General features: G+C 43.5%; 1 protein-coding gene and 3 non-coding genes across 4 annotated transcripts in view; 2 read left to right on the forward strand and 2 right to left on the reverse strand.

The window, feature by feature from the left end:
• LOC123325518 (histone H2B type 1-C/E/F/G/I) overlaps positions 1 to 15,379 on the reverse strand; it is a 388,315-nt gene that overhangs the window by 43,774 nt on the left and 329,162 nt on the right. The window lies entirely within an intron of this gene.
• TRNAM-CAU lies at positions 346 to 417 on the forward strand. The gene has a single exon. It is a non-coding gene; the product is annotated as a tRNA-Met (tRNA).
• TRNAR-UCG lies at positions 4,418 to 4,490 on the forward strand. The gene has a single exon. It is a non-coding gene; the product is annotated as a tRNA-Arg (tRNA).
• TRNAS-GCU lies at positions 8,024 to 8,105 on the reverse strand. The gene has a single exon. It is a non-coding gene; the product is annotated as a tRNA-Ser (tRNA).

A 15,379-nucleotide genomic window follows, 5' to 3' on the forward strand; every position in this document is an offset into this window, starting at 1 on the left:
CCTGGTTAGTGTCTCCGAGGCGGAAGGCTCGTCCGCCGCGCGGAAGCCCGTTCCTTACCCGGCTTTCCTCTTCCCTCCCCCTTGATTAAAGCTCGTCATTCTCTCTCATATATCCAGACACTTCTCGCTTCTGCGTCCGAAATCTCAACAGGGTGTTAATGTTTCCTTCTCTTCGCCTACGTTGTTCTCTCTTTGATTCTGGTAGCGATATTATTCCGAAGAGAACTGGCAGCTTGTGGTAGCCAAGGCGTTGAAGCAAACAGACGACCTCGCACTGGTTCTTTCGGTAGGAGGAATCGCCTCGGAACAGGTTAAGGGTATTATTAGGAGAACTTTGTGCCGAAGAGCAGAGTGGCGCAGCGGAAGCGTGCTGGGCCCATAACCCAGAGGTCGATGGATCGAAACCATCCTCTGCTAATGTGTTTTTTGCTAAAATTATGTAGCTTAGTTTCACAACATGGAAAGAAAATAGAGCCAGATTTGTTTTGTTTTGTCTAATTCTGGCGTTTAAATTATTTCCAGAAAATAAACGTGAAACTGTTCACATTCTCTAGAGATAAATAGAACGTCGGTAAAGGACACTCAGTTATCATTAATATGTCTTCCCATAATAAGCTTTACTCCTAGTGGTTGCCGAAGTGGTGATGCTGTTGTTGCCACCGGCTATCACGACCGTCTCCCTGTCCTGTGAAGCCGTGAAAACGCTAAAATAAGCCGAGCGTGGCGGTGAGGTCAGGGATGGAAGTCCAGATAAGGAGTTTAATTTCCTTCTGTACATAATTCAGAAAGCAGTACCTGTTAGGTAGTTGTGGCCAAGGGGCTAAAGCGATCGACAAGAAATCTACTGGGCCATCCCAGCGCCAAACTTTTGCAACTCGAGAGTCGTAATCTTCGGAGTAAATAAGTAACAGTTTGAGCCAGAGTGCAAAGTTTTGGTGGCCAGGATTGAACTCTGACCTGAGAAAACCACTTATGTGGTCGCTGCTGGTAAATGTGTCTCTATGGCCTACCTTCCTTTACGATCTCTAACAGGACTGTTGTCTACGCTCATTTTTTAAAAGTGTATGTTTTACATATCTCTCAGAAAAGATCCCTATTCAGATATTATGTGTCATATACTGTGCTAAGCACTAAGAAAAGTATTTAAGTAGCCTACAGTCTAGCTTTCAAACAAATATGTATAATAGAATAAGATATTTCTTTTAAAAGATTATACACTAAATGCAGTTGGGAATAAGGAAAAATGATTGTCCCTGATAGCTCCACGATCACCCAGTAAATGGATGAATTGCTAGAAGGACTCCCATAAATGAACATATACTCAAAGTTAAGATTTATTACAGCAAAGGGAAAAGTGCAGACACAGCAGGAAAAAGATATACACAAGCAAACACCAGAGAAGTCTTTCCGGTCCTCCATCTTCAGAGATGATCCACATTCTTTCTCTCCTGTTGTGAACTTGCAGGGACCAGTGAAGGCTGTGGTTTCCTTTAAATATGCTGTCAACCTGGTTCATAGTGACCCACTGCTTCATGTACACAGGATAACATCATGACCTAGTAACATAGTGAACATTCCAGTATTTTAGTTCACAGAGTTTCACCAAGGGTCATCACCATGGCTACAGACATCTGTGAAAACTTGAGTAAAACAGATTTGCTGCCTTACCTTTGCCCTGGCAATGGCCCAATTTGGGAAAGGTGGCAGATTTGGAGTCCAAACTAGAATGAGTAAGAAGTTGGCAGGTAGCCAAGAAGAGGTTTCTAGATAGAAAAATAAGTAAATAACTACAAGGAGGCATAACAGTTAAGGGTTTCTAGAGAACTACAAAACATTCAGTGTGCTCGAGCATGGAGGTGAGGGAGATTGGAGGAGGAGGATTTGAGGAGAAAGGTAAAATGGCTGTATCTGATCACCTCCCATTCACCCTATAGGTTAAGGAGGGATCCTCTGCCCTAAACAACACCAGATGGCCAGACACACCATGCTCAGCACTGGGCAGATGAGTTGGGTAGCTGTTTACCGTCACATATACTCACAGCCTGGAGGGGGAGGCCACCGCGTGCCACGCAAGTTGGCTCAGGTCGCACTCCTGAGTAGAGTGACCAGCAAGGACTATGGGAGGTAAGCTTTGTAGCAGACAGAGAAAAGGGTGACCCTGGTTTCCTCCAAAAGATGGAATTGTCTTATTTTAATAGCTTCCAGGACCAACAGGGAGGTGAACCCATTAGGTTGAGGGGCTGGGATGTACCTGGTCTGGTTGATAGGGGAATTAGCCAGATAGAGGGCATGTCCTGTGAGAACAGGTGAATTCACAGGACTGTTTGGGGGGTCCTGTGAGGCTCAAAGATGTCAAAGGAGCCCTTGAAATTTTAGGTCTTACAATATAATCCTGAGTTGTGGCAGAAGAGATAGGGAAAGGGACAGTCATAAGGAAGTGAGTATGCAGTGCAAACAGGTTTCGATTTTATTTTTCTATGGGCAGTAAAAAACCATCGCCAAGTTTGATCAAAGGAGTAATATGATCAAACTTCCTAGCCAGAAAAAAAATCTCTGGAGTCTTCAAGTTTGTGGTCTGGGCTTTGATCGTGTTTTTATTTTTGTTTTTTGTTTGTTTTTATTATAAGCTATACAATAATGTCTTTTATAATGTATAGGGTTTTTTAAAATTATTTCTTCAACCTCTCCATATACAGACAAAAGTAAGTGTACTAACATATTGGAAGTTGCAAATTTGATCATTGCCAAGAGAATAGAAAATTTTCCCTACAGCGTGCTAAACCAGGAGGCCAATTCATCTGCCCACCTCCAGAAACATGCTGATGAACATGATAGACGGATTGACCACCCCCCCAACTTTCATTCGCCGCCATTCCATAACCAGGCCCATATCAGCAGCACATTTCTCGTCAACAATCATTAACTGTCCAAGGCTCTCATCATGATCTTCTGCTACAGGTATCTGGGATATCTGTCTCTTAGGTATTACCAGAAAACATGTTGACACTTGAGGGGAAATGTCATGGACACCAAGACACCAGTCATCCTTAAAAATTCTTTTGGCTGGAGATCCTTGCCAGTGATCTTCCTGAAGATCGTGTCTCCCTCCACAGGGCTGGGTGACTGAGCCTTGAGGATCTCCTCTTACCACTTAACCCAACAGTACCCATGATGGTTTAACCACCATCTTCTTGCTTCCAGGGAGAGAGGAAGAGAACAAGTCCATATGCAGATTTTTTTGCAGGATAAAAGAATCTTTTAGTTAAATAATCCCCACATTAAAAACGATTGCAAAATTCAAAAATATATGTATTTGAGAAATTCAGCACATTTTTACTGAGCTCCTACTATTTGCCAGATGTAATTCTGTGGACAGGGAAAGAAAGACTATGTAAAAGACCCCATTTCTGTGCTCCAGAAGCTGCTAATTTAACCTATCACGAATGAACCAAGAGGGCCAAAGCTCCCAAGGTCTGGGATTTAAGAAAATTAAGGTACTGCGATATGTGTAGATAGTCAACATTATCCTCAAACAAGCTACACGAGGTCACACAGATTCACTGATAAACTCGAAAGAAGTCATCTAAAATATAAGTTGAAATCTCTATCACTTTATTGGGCCAAGTACTCTACAGAACATTATAAACTCTATAAATATCTTGTCCATAGAATGAGTATATTGCAACACATTTTTGTGTTGAATCATCTATTAACTGTAAGAATTGCTAACAGTCATAATTTTTGTAATCCTACTATAGTGTTTATTTCTTAAGATATGGAAGCTTCAGATAACATGAATGACCCTAGACCACTCTATACACCTCCTGAAACGCCAACCAAAGATTGCCCTTCTTCTCCAAACAGAGACACACCGGGAAAAGTGCTCTGATGTCACATTACAACAATCGGAGAGAGTCCCAGACGAGTATGAAAAGGGGACCCTGCAGGTATCCATGCAGGACAGCAAGAAAGACAATCGTGGGATGCTAAGACTGCCTTCTGGGCGCAGTTTGCATGATAACTGTCCAGGAGGACCTTCCAACTACCTAGAGTCTGAAAATAGTGAATGTGGATGAGTATTTACAGGGAAGAAGCTCTGAGTTAGCTTATTTAAAAAAATATCCCCAGATGCAGACAGTATGCAGTATTTGGACATCTTTCAGGTGCCATACACAGCTTTTCTGCTCAGGAGTGGTAATGTCCATGACTTTTCTTCCCGTGGAGGACCCAAGACCGAAATTGCCAGTTCCTACCTTTCACGAGGCCCGACTCCGTGGCCCCAAATAACCCTGGTAAGCTCGTTTCCTTTTTTTCGATGACTAGAAGCGCGGGCGGCCGGGGCGCTATTTGACAACTCAGGACCGGCCAGAAAGCTCATTATACTTCCTAAGGGCTGCGGCGAAGGCTCCTACCTGGCGACCACGTGGCCTAACGGATAAGGCGTCTGACTTCGGATCAGAAGATTGAGGGTTCGAATCCCTTCGTGGTTAGTTCTGGTTTTTATGCGTTCCCCAAAATTGCCATATTTCACATGGTGGGAGGAATCACCTGGTATCTGTTTTCCAAACCCATCTCTTTTTTCCTACTCTAATTTTTTTTTTAATTTAAATCCAATTAGCCAACTTACAGTACACCAGTAGTTTCAGATGTAGTGTTCAGTAATTTATCACTTACATGTAACACCCAGTGCTCATCACAGCAGGTGCCCTCCTTAATGCCCATCACCCAGTTACCCCATCCCCCCATCCCCCTCCCCTCCAGCAGCCCTCAGTTTGTTTCCTAGAGTTAAGAGTCTCTCGTGGTTTGTCTCCCTCTCTGATGACTTCCCACTCTGTTTTCCCTCCCTTCCCCTACGGTCCTCTGCACTATTTCTTATCTTCCACATATGAGTGAAACCATATGATAATTGTCTTTCTCTGATTGACTTATTTCCCTCAGCATAATACCCTCCAGTTCCAACTCTAAAGAGGTCCTTCTCAAAGGCCTGGAGAGGACCAGTGTCAGGACCCAGGAGAGGCAGAACTGGAACAAGGCCCTCCAATAATCTGGGGGCTCTCAAGCTCTCCTCAAATTTGGATTTTGAGTGCCTGAGTTTCATTTTCACAGTTTCAAGGGAACTCAGATCTGTAAACCGACCCCCCTCTAAGACTTGCTGAGTCTCAGACCAATGCCAGGCCCCAGGGGCCCGCACAGTGGGAGCCTGTTGCTTCTCCTTCCCCCCTCTTTTCTTCACTTTTCTCTTCTAGTCTGAGTCTGCCTGTCCTTGGAAGACGTGGCTGCTGGAGTCTGTGTTGCTGGTTTTCACTCTTACCCTCCTTTTCCCTCTTAACTTCCCTTTTTCCTTTGTTTTTGTTGCCATCAAAAGGATGAGAACAGCCCAGATTCAAACCTAAATTACAGAATGGAAGAACATAAGGTCATGAAAAGATCCCAGCTGTTTACATTTACAGAGTGTGTAAGAAAGCAGGAAGACAGAGAAGACAGATGCACAATATACACAAAAACACATTTTTGTGTCTAAATAACTGAATTTCATAATTTAGGATGAAGAAAAAGTAATTTCCAATGCTTGACTTCATGGTGAAACACAGTTCCTTCAAATCACGTGGAGGATGCTTTTGCTAGGTGAAAGCAATGAATATTAAAACAAGGTAATAATTACCTCTTCCTTTGCCCAGCCTCTTTTTTAGATCTCTGGCATGACTCTGGTTTTCCCCAGTCAGCTGTAGAGTCCAAATTGTACAGAAAAGTTGGGGCTTGAGCGTTGGTTCCCAGGATTGAGATTTCTCAGACTAAAAAAAATTGCAGTGTGTTAATGTCATGTGAAGCCACTCACTGCTTCCTTCCTCACAAAACGTACCATGACACTAAGTATCCTTTTATCAACCAGGAAAAGGATATACTCTACTATATGGATATGTCTACTAAAAACTAAAAAGGATATATGTCTACTAATATCCCATTGATCGAAGTCATCCTCATGCCCCAGCCCATAGGCCAGGGACAACACTCCATCTCTTGAAGAGGGACTGAGAAGTTACTAGACAAAGGGCTTGGATACAGGAAGGAATGAAAAACTGAAGCCAATACTTTAATCATTTGAGGAGTCAATGCAGATTTACGAAGTTTAGAAATCATTCATCCTTTCTTATTATCTTATACCTTATTGCATTTCATCTTAAAAATGAGTTCCCGGAGTGCATGAATTACACGCATTTTGAGAAAGAGAACAGCAGCCCCTGACACCAGGCCTGGGTCTGACATTCACAGCTCAGCCTTAGCATTGCTAGGAGCTGGCCTGGCCCTCACAGCTAAGCCCTGGTTAATTCCTGTGGAACATAAATAATTTCAAAGGATACCAACAACAGGCAAGGCTGCTCTGTGACCCTCAGGAAGCAAGATAAAAACAAAAAAACTGTCTGTAATCATGTGTCCTACTTTGATTCTCTCACCTTTCAGACAAAAATTAAAATAACCAATCATAGAGTTACTGAGTCCCTTAATAGATCACCATGATATTTTGCCTCCCTCATTGCAACAAGACAATAAATCCAACTTTGTTCAACTACAGTATGTCCCTCATAGTTTTTGGCAGGAGATCAATTATCTTGAATTTTGAAGCACTAAATACCACAGACATAAAGGCAATAAATTATTATGTGATATCTTCCCTTCATCCATCACTTAGCCAGGTTAACGGGAGATGGGTTAAAAAGTTGAAGACAATCTCTGTATGTCATAGGAGTGACAAAATTTTCCAGTTTGCTCTATCTTAACATGCTATGTTTTTATTGCGATATGGGGTGCCTTGGGCCATGTGACAGTTTTAAATTTTTATTTAGGAATTTTATCAATGTTTTCCATTGTGATTTTTTAACATGATTTAGTGGTCTGGTGGTCTTCTTTTATTTAGGAGTTTGTAAACCATCTTCAAACTACATATACCATATAAGCCAGATATTGTTAGATGAAATTCAAAATCAGATATTGCTTCAAATTTCATGCTTTGTAGGCCTCAATCCTAATGAGGCTTTGGCTCATGACAAATGTACTTCAGAAGAATTTTCTAGATATCAAAAGTCACAGTCAGTCGCAGGATTTGAACATGTTGGAAAGATCTCACCACCCTAACCACTTGCTCTGAAAGAATTTGGTTCCCATGAACCTTAATAAGGAAAGGCTCGTTATATGATTTTTTAAAACAATTAGTTTGGTTTCTACCTCAGTTTCCTCATCTGCAAAATAGAGCTAGGTGATAGAGGGGGGACGTTTTAGAGACATCATCTCTACAGTCCCTTCGAATCTTGTGATTCTACGCTGTGGATCCGACCCCTTGCTCTAGTTCTCAGTAAAGTGAAAAGAGGAGACAGGAGAGATTTTATGGGATAATGTGCTCAAATTAAGATGCAACTAGCAGAAGAGGACCAAAGAAGGGAGAAACCAATAGAGGTTGGAGCGCTCGCAAAAGATCTTTGATTTAAGTTAATTCAACTAAAATACAAAAAAAGGAGAATGGTGCCTTTCTGAGCGAATTCACGGGGAAGGTATATGGGATCTGGGCCTTGCAAAAGGATCTTTTGCCAGAAGGGGGCGCGAGCGTCACCCGCGCGCCCGCAACCGCTCGGACGGCTGGACCTCACCTGGGAGAGCTGAGGTCACCGACCCGGGGCCGGGGGCCCGAGGGGGCGGAGGGAAGGGCGTCGGAGAAGCTCCCGGGGGCGCGGTGCCTGCAGCCTCGAAGGTCCCGAACCAGAGTTTCAGGCCTCAGTGGAGACCCCGGGGGCGCGGGGGGCGGACGTGTGCCCCCGCCGCGGGAGCCGAGTCGGTGCAACACTCCCATCCAGGCTTAGATAACCCCCGAAATCTCCGTAAAACGGTTAAGGAGGTACGTTATTAATAGTGAAAAGTGGCTGGTCTCGCCTCTTTCTGGTTTTTTCCCACAAGCACCTCCAGCAAGCACTAGCGAAGCGTCTCGCTCACCAAGAGCTAAAACCTCACCCCACCGGTGCAGCGGGGGAGCCGCCGACGAGGATGGGATTCGAACCCACGCGTGCAGAGCACAATGGATTAGCAGTCCATCGCCTTAACCACTCGGCCACCTCGTCACCTGCGACAGGCCCTTCACATAAGTACTATGCTTATAGCACTTGCTATACTGAGCACAGCTCTACGTTGCAATTTCCATTATTTGATTATATGCTTTTATTAATGAAGAAGACCTCCTTGCTTTCTGTAAGTGGCCCTCTTGTCTTGATAAAGGAAAAATAAATAAAGAACAGGCTATAGTCCCGGGAAGGAGTGGGTGGGGGGGAGTGGACCCGAATAAAAACCGAATACACTTTCTCAGGAAACCTGGCAGCCCTTGACGGAAGAATGGAGTTCATGACTGCTTTTGTCTTAAAAATCAAATTAGGTATCGTCATTCCTTTAGACCATATGTATATTGAAACCATCATGAAACGAGCTGTATTGTATCTGTTATTGCAGGATTCTCAGATGTCTACCATATGGAACATTAGCACTTCTTAGAGTCATCACCTCCCAGGAAGTGCGAGCAGGTGATTGCTGAGGAGCTGGGGCTGGGCGGCTGGTTCCCAATGTCAGACCAAAGATTTCAGACTTTATTAAAGAATTTTAGGACCATCGGAGGGAGTTTTGTTTTGTTTCGATTTGTTTTGTTTGTTTTGTACAGGTAAATTTGATTTAAAAAAGATAATTTACTACTGTCGTTTATTTATTTATTTTTTTTACGGCCAGCTTCAGTGCGCTCCAGCCAGAGATCACCAGGAACACACCTGCAGTTGGATAAGTTGTGACTTGCTACCACAACTAGGGAGGGTACACACCTCGAGAGACCTTGGAGAATTAAATCAGTTAAAGGGGGAGTTTAAAGACCTTATTAAATACAAGCATCCTTTCATGTTTCACATGTCATGCCCTATTGTTGACAAAATACAACATTCTTTCATGATTAAAAAAACTCTCTCAACAAGTTGGGTGTAGAGAGAACGTACCTCTACATAATGAAGGTCATATACAACCTTCATACTGGATATAACTCAAATACTGGATTTATCCAAAATTGGATAACCACATGCAGAAAACTGAAATCGGACCTCTATCTCACACCACTCACAAAAACTAACTCGAAATGGATTAAAGACATAAATATAAGGCAAGAATCCATGAAACTCCTAGAAGAAAACATGAGGGGGAAAGTTCACTGACATTTATTTTGGCAATGATATTTTGGATTTGACACCAAAAGCACAAACTACAAAAGAAAAAAATTAACAAGTGGAAAGCCTATCAAACTAAAAAGCTTCAGCACAGCAAAAGAAATCAACAAAATGAAAAAGCAAACTGTGGAATGGGAGAAAATATTTGCAAACCGTGTATTAAATAAGGAGTTAATATCCAAAATAGAGAGAGAGAGCTCATCCAACTCAGTAACAACAAAAACGTCCAACTTAAAAGTGGTCAGAGAACCGTGTAGACATTTGTGTGAACCAGGACTAACACCATCTTAGACAAATCTGCCATGGTGACCATTCTGTGGCTTGAAGCCTTCCTGAGCACAGCCCCCATACACACTCCAACCCCCCCACACACACACAGTCTTTCCATCTAACCCCACCCTTATAAGTACCCCGCAGGGCACGGTGTCCTCAGTCTGCTCTGGAGATACACCTGTGAGTCTCCAACATCTCCTCCAGGTGGGCCCCCCTGCAGGTGCTCCCAGCCTCCAAGGCTAGAAAAGGAGGTCAGTCACACAGGAGATGGAGTCATCCAAGGCACCCTTCTGTCCCTAAATCCCCTTGACAAACCGCTTCTCCTCAAACTGGACTTGTTGGCCTATTCCTTCAGTCTTCCAGCTCCTTCGGCTTTTAGGGGTCATTTTGTGTAGAACTCCCTTTCATGGAATAATGTCTCTCCAAAGACAACATCTAAATGGCCAGCATGCTCAACATCGCTAGTGATCAGGGAAATGCAAGTCAAAACCACAATGAGCTACCACCTCATATCTGTTAGAATGCCCACCACCAAAAAGTCAAGAGATAAGAAGTGTTAGCAACTCTGTGGAGAAAGGGGACCCCTCGTGCACTGTTGGTGGGAATGTAAATTGGTGCAGCCACTGTGGAAAACAGTATGGAGGGTCCGCAAAAAATTAAAAATAGAACTACCGTGTGACCCAGCAATCCCACTTCTGGGTTTTTATCCAGAAGAAATGAAAACAGGTTATCAAAGGGATATCTGCATGCCCATGCTCATTGCAACATTATTTACAATAGCCAAAATACGAAACAACCGAAGTGTCAGTGCATAAATGGATAAAGAAAAGTTGTGTAGGGCGCCTGGGTGGCTCAGTCGGTGAAGTGTCTGTCTTTGGCTCAGGTCATGATCCCAGGGTCCTGGGATCGAGTCCCACATGGGGCTCGCTGCTCAGTGGGGAGCCTGGTTCTCCCGCTACCCCTTCCTCCTACTGGTGCTCTTTCTCTCTTGCAAAAATAAATAAATAAAATCTTAAAAGAAAAAGAAAAAGTTGTGTCTATATACATATATGTATATACAAAGATACACACAGGCAATGGAATCTTACTTAACCATGAGAAAGAAGGAAAATGCCGTTACTGACGACATGGATAGACCCTGAGGGCATTACGCTAAGTGAGACAAGTCAGACAGAGAAAGACAAATACCATGTAATCTCACTTCTATACGAAATCTTAAAAAGCTGAACACCGAACTTTTAGAAATACAGAGTAGAATGGTGGTTACCAGAGGTTGGGGTGGGGGGTGGAATTGGGGAGATGGGGGTCAAAGGACACAAAGCTTGCTGTGAGCAGATGTGTGACTTCTCGAGATCTAATGCACAAGTTCATGATTATAGTCAACAATACTATATTATATCCTTTAAAGTTTCTAAGATCTTAAATATTCTCATCACCCAAAAAAGAAATGGTAATTATGAGACATGATGACGGTGTTAGGTAATGTTATGTGGTAACCATATTGCAATATATAAACGCATCAACACGTTCACATCTTAAATGTCCACAATGTTATATGTTAATTATATCTCAAATTGAAAAAAAAAAATGGGGGGGCTTATTGTAACATTTGTCTTCTGTTGGGTGATTTGAGGGAGGGGACAAGGAAGCCAGGCTTTGTCCTGGGTTGGTTGCTGTCAGGAAGGGAGGGCATAATTCTGTGATTTCGTATCTTCATAAACTCTATCTAGAGAAAGGTAAGAATAGAATGAAGCTAAGTTTGGAAAACCAGTGGTCCCTTGTGTTAGCTGGCAGGAGACATTTGGTAATTTTGTGGTACACACAGTGGCCTTCTTTGGCTGTCTGTTCTTAGACTAGACTATGAAATGTTCTGTCTCACGTCATCATGATCAGAGAAAGCCCTTGTCTGATGCTCCTGTTGTGTGCGATTGTTTATGTTCCACGGAAAATCCCCATGGCCTAGAGGTGAGTGCCAGGCCACCTCCTGACAGCGCCCGGGCCTACTAGACAATCAGGTCAGCTCCTGGATGCCTGATGTCAGCTCTTTCTCATCTACATCCAAGGTCATTACAAAAAAAGAATAACTCCGGGTGTGTGTGTGTGTGCACGTGCTCTACAACGTGATCAGGATGCAAACTGTGGGCTCTAAGGAGGTGTCAAGGACTAATTTAATACATAGCAAACATATTAATTATCTGATACATAAACACCTATAAAACAGGTAAAAAAAAATATGAAGTTGTAATTGTTTTAAGCTTAAGTGAGTGACAAATTCTAAAATGTTTCTGGAAAGAAAATAAAAATGTCTTTGGGTTTGGTTCTGTTAGAGCTGGGAATTGTCAAACACGATGACCAAGGCCGAACTGAAGAGTTCACTGATTCTTTCATTTATTCAATCTTTCCAAGAATATTTACCAAGCATCGCATCTGTGCCAGGTCCTGTTCTAAGTACAGGAGCATATACGACACAGAAGATTCCCTGCCCTGCTGAAACTGAAGTATGCAGAAATAGGCAATAAATAATTAAGAAAGCAAAACATACGATATGTCAGAAAGTAGTAAATGCCTTGGAGTGGTAGCCGGTTGAATAGGGTGGTCAGGGAGAAATTAGCTCAGTGGGCCTCACCGCCTGCTGCACATTCAAATCCATGAGGAACTTTAGGAAAATAGCCTCGGGGCATTATACCAAGAGATTCTGATTCGCTTGTCAGGAGTGAGATTAGAAGAGTGATAGTCTAGCTCTTCAGTGCTAACTTAAGTGTAAAGATAGATAAAGGAAAACTATAAAAGCTAAAACCTAGAAGTAATTTTCCCAGTTGGGAGATACCAGGAATTGCTCTCAATATAGCAACTGCTGACAAAGTATAAATAAATAAATAAATAAATAAATAAATAAATAAATAAATAACCTGCTTGCAAAGTATCAGTCACAGCAGAAGACCAGAGCCAGACAGGGCTCATTCAGCTTCGGGATCTCTAGGGTCTTTGAAACCCAGTGTGGTAGACAGACTTTTTGTGAAATTCCTTCCCTTGAGTGCAGCCTGGACCTACTGACTTACTCCTAACCTAAGGAACACAGTGAATGTGATAGGATCTCACTTGCATGATTAGATTACAACGGACTGTGATTTCTGACTTACCAAAACACTTGCACTCTTGCTTTCTCAGCTCACATGCTTTGACAAAACAAGCTGCCATGTTGGTAAAGTCCACGTGGCAAGGAACCAAGAATGGACTCCAGGCAGGAACCAGCCAGCAGCCAAAGCCCTCAGTTCCACAGCCTTTGCGGAGGAACTAAATCCTGCCACACACATGTAAGCCTGGAAATGGATCCTTCCCCAGTTGAGCTTTGACATGACTCCAGTCCAGCCCATACCTTGAATGCAGATCACAAAAGACCCTGAAGCAGAAGACCCAGCTATGCTGACCCTCGAGACCCTCCACGACTGTAAGATGAAGAGCATCTTGTTTTAAGTGCCAATCTTGTGGTAATTTATACAACAGGTAACCAATAAACCCAGGAAGGCCTCATGGCCCAGAGATCCTGTGCCCGGAAGGGAAGGCCATTGAGAAGGCAGAAACATAAGGTACCCTAAGATTGTCAGATCTGAGTTCAGATGCCAATCATCACCCCATGGAGCCCCTACAGAAGAGTCTCTTGAAAAAAAGACATGTAAGGAAAATGGATCGGTATTTTGCCTTTGAAAAAAGTCCTGATCAATAGAATCAATCTAAAGAGCATTCACAGACACGTGCTATTTAGTAACAGAGGCTGTGGTAGGCTGGATCATGGCTTCTAACAAAGGCCTAAATCCCAATCCCCAGAACCTGTGAATATGTTACCTTACATTTATAGATGTGATTAAATTGAGAATTTTGAGATGAAGAGATTATGCTGGATTTTCCAAGGATACCCAGAAGAAGGTCAGAGTCAAGAATAGGAAACATGATTACCAAAGCAAGAGGTGATGCAGGGAAGAGTCCACTAGAAGCTGAACATGGCAAGGAAACAAGATTCTTCCCTGAAGTCTCCAGAAAACCTGCTGACACCTTGATTTTAGACTTCCGAACTCCAGAACTGTACGAAAAGTAATTCGTGTTATTTTGAGCCACTAAATTTGTGGCAATTTGCTATAGCAGCGGTAGGAAACTAATACAGAGGTTCTAAAACATTACATGACTGGGGCTTAATAGGTATGAGGAAGTTTGCAGGGATTTTTCTGGAACAATGTTTAGTGGCCAGAGGAGTTGACGGGGGTTCTTCTTTTGCTGTCATTGAGAGCACTGGAGGATATGCTTGAACTAAAGAGAGTCAACAGAAGGAATTTAGGGTCCAATGTCTAGAGGGTTGACCGTCACACATGGGACCTCTGTGACAACAAACCTTCAAGGGAAGACATGTATACTCTTGCATGGGGTCAGGTGGGGGATCTTCAAGGTGTGTGGGCATAAATTCAGTCTAAGACACATTAAAGGAGAGAGCCTCTTGTATGAAAACAAAGGAAACTCTCAAATGAGTATGATGGCGGGGGTCTCACTCCATGGTCTGGACATTTTCAGGTCTACAGAGGATGCGCATGAACCTCACGGGGAGAAAAGTCACAGGTGAGGCCTGTGACTCTTCAGCACCAGAGCACATAATTAACTCACGGGGATCTCACTGACTTCAGGCACCAGGCGAAGCAAAAATAGGCACCAAGAGGAGAGATTTTAGGAGAACATGAGGATGATGGGGAGAGTACAATTTTCAGTAGCCAGAGGAAAGAGCAAGGAGCTGGGTGTTGATGTGGGAGAGGAGGTGCGAGTCTAAGGGAGTGTCTATCATACCAAAGTGGACTCCTGGTTTGGGAAAACGCACGGGCAAGGTGACCAAAACTGAGACAAGTCCGCTGAGATGTGATCCAAGTGCTACCCGTTACATCATGAGGCCCTTAAAGTTGGGTCCCCACTGAAAGACCAATGAGTACTCCTAACAGATCAGTGTAGCTTCAAAATGATGGAGGTGACACGTTAGCTTCAGGTGCACACGGAGCCGCCAGTGAGGGCAGACAGTGGAGGCTCTAAGACGTACGCCACAGCTGTCCCACTGTGCAGTAGAACTTTTTCAGGACAGTGTTAGTGTTTAGAAGCTGATGGAACACTTTATGTGGGCTCCATGAAAGGAAGGACCTCGGTTTGGGACTGTAAAACATAAACTCTTAGTCACCAGGGCCAAGATTCTAACTTACCAGGATCTGAGAAGCTCTGGGCAAAAAAAGCAAAATAGGGACATGGAGTTTGAGGGGGCAATAGGGCTAGGATTCCCCGGGTGGGTGGTCAGAGGCAATTTTCTCTTGGCAGGGACTCTATGTTGATTTGGAAGAGACTGGCAGTGCCTGCAGCTAGATGTGTAGACCTCGAAGGTGAGCAAATGAGTTAGGAGAACCACGGAGGGAAAATCACCAACATGTTGCTGAGGCCCCAAAGAGATTTGGACTCAAATTGCTGGATTTAGAGCTCACAGTGCTCACCACAGAGTCCGTTGAGGAGCTTTCTGTTGAAATTGTTATGCATATTCTTGCATGGGGCCCTCACATTTTGAGGAGCTAGAGAAGAAAAGAAGGAGCTTATGACACATGAACTGTTAGGGCCTGAAGACTAAAGAGATGGGACTTCAGGAACCCAGGGAGTTAGAGAGAGTGATCCACAAGGACACAAAGGTGATACATAAATCGGTCATTTTTCATAAGCCCAAGAAGAGAGTAAGGAATTACAGGACGCTCTTAGCATGAAGAAAGCGTGAGTGTAAAGCTCCAGCCCACACACCAGGATGCAATAGCGATTTGAAATATGGGGCGAGGTCACCAAAACCAAAACAGGGGGCGAGG

The sequence above is a fragment of the Neomonachus schauinslandi genome, chromosome 8 (assembly GCF_002201575.2).
Source record: "Neomonachus schauinslandi chromosome 8, ASM220157v2, whole genome shotgun sequence".
Taxonomy (NCBI): domain Eukaryota; kingdom Metazoa; phylum Chordata; class Mammalia; order Carnivora; family Phocidae; genus Neomonachus; species Neomonachus schauinslandi.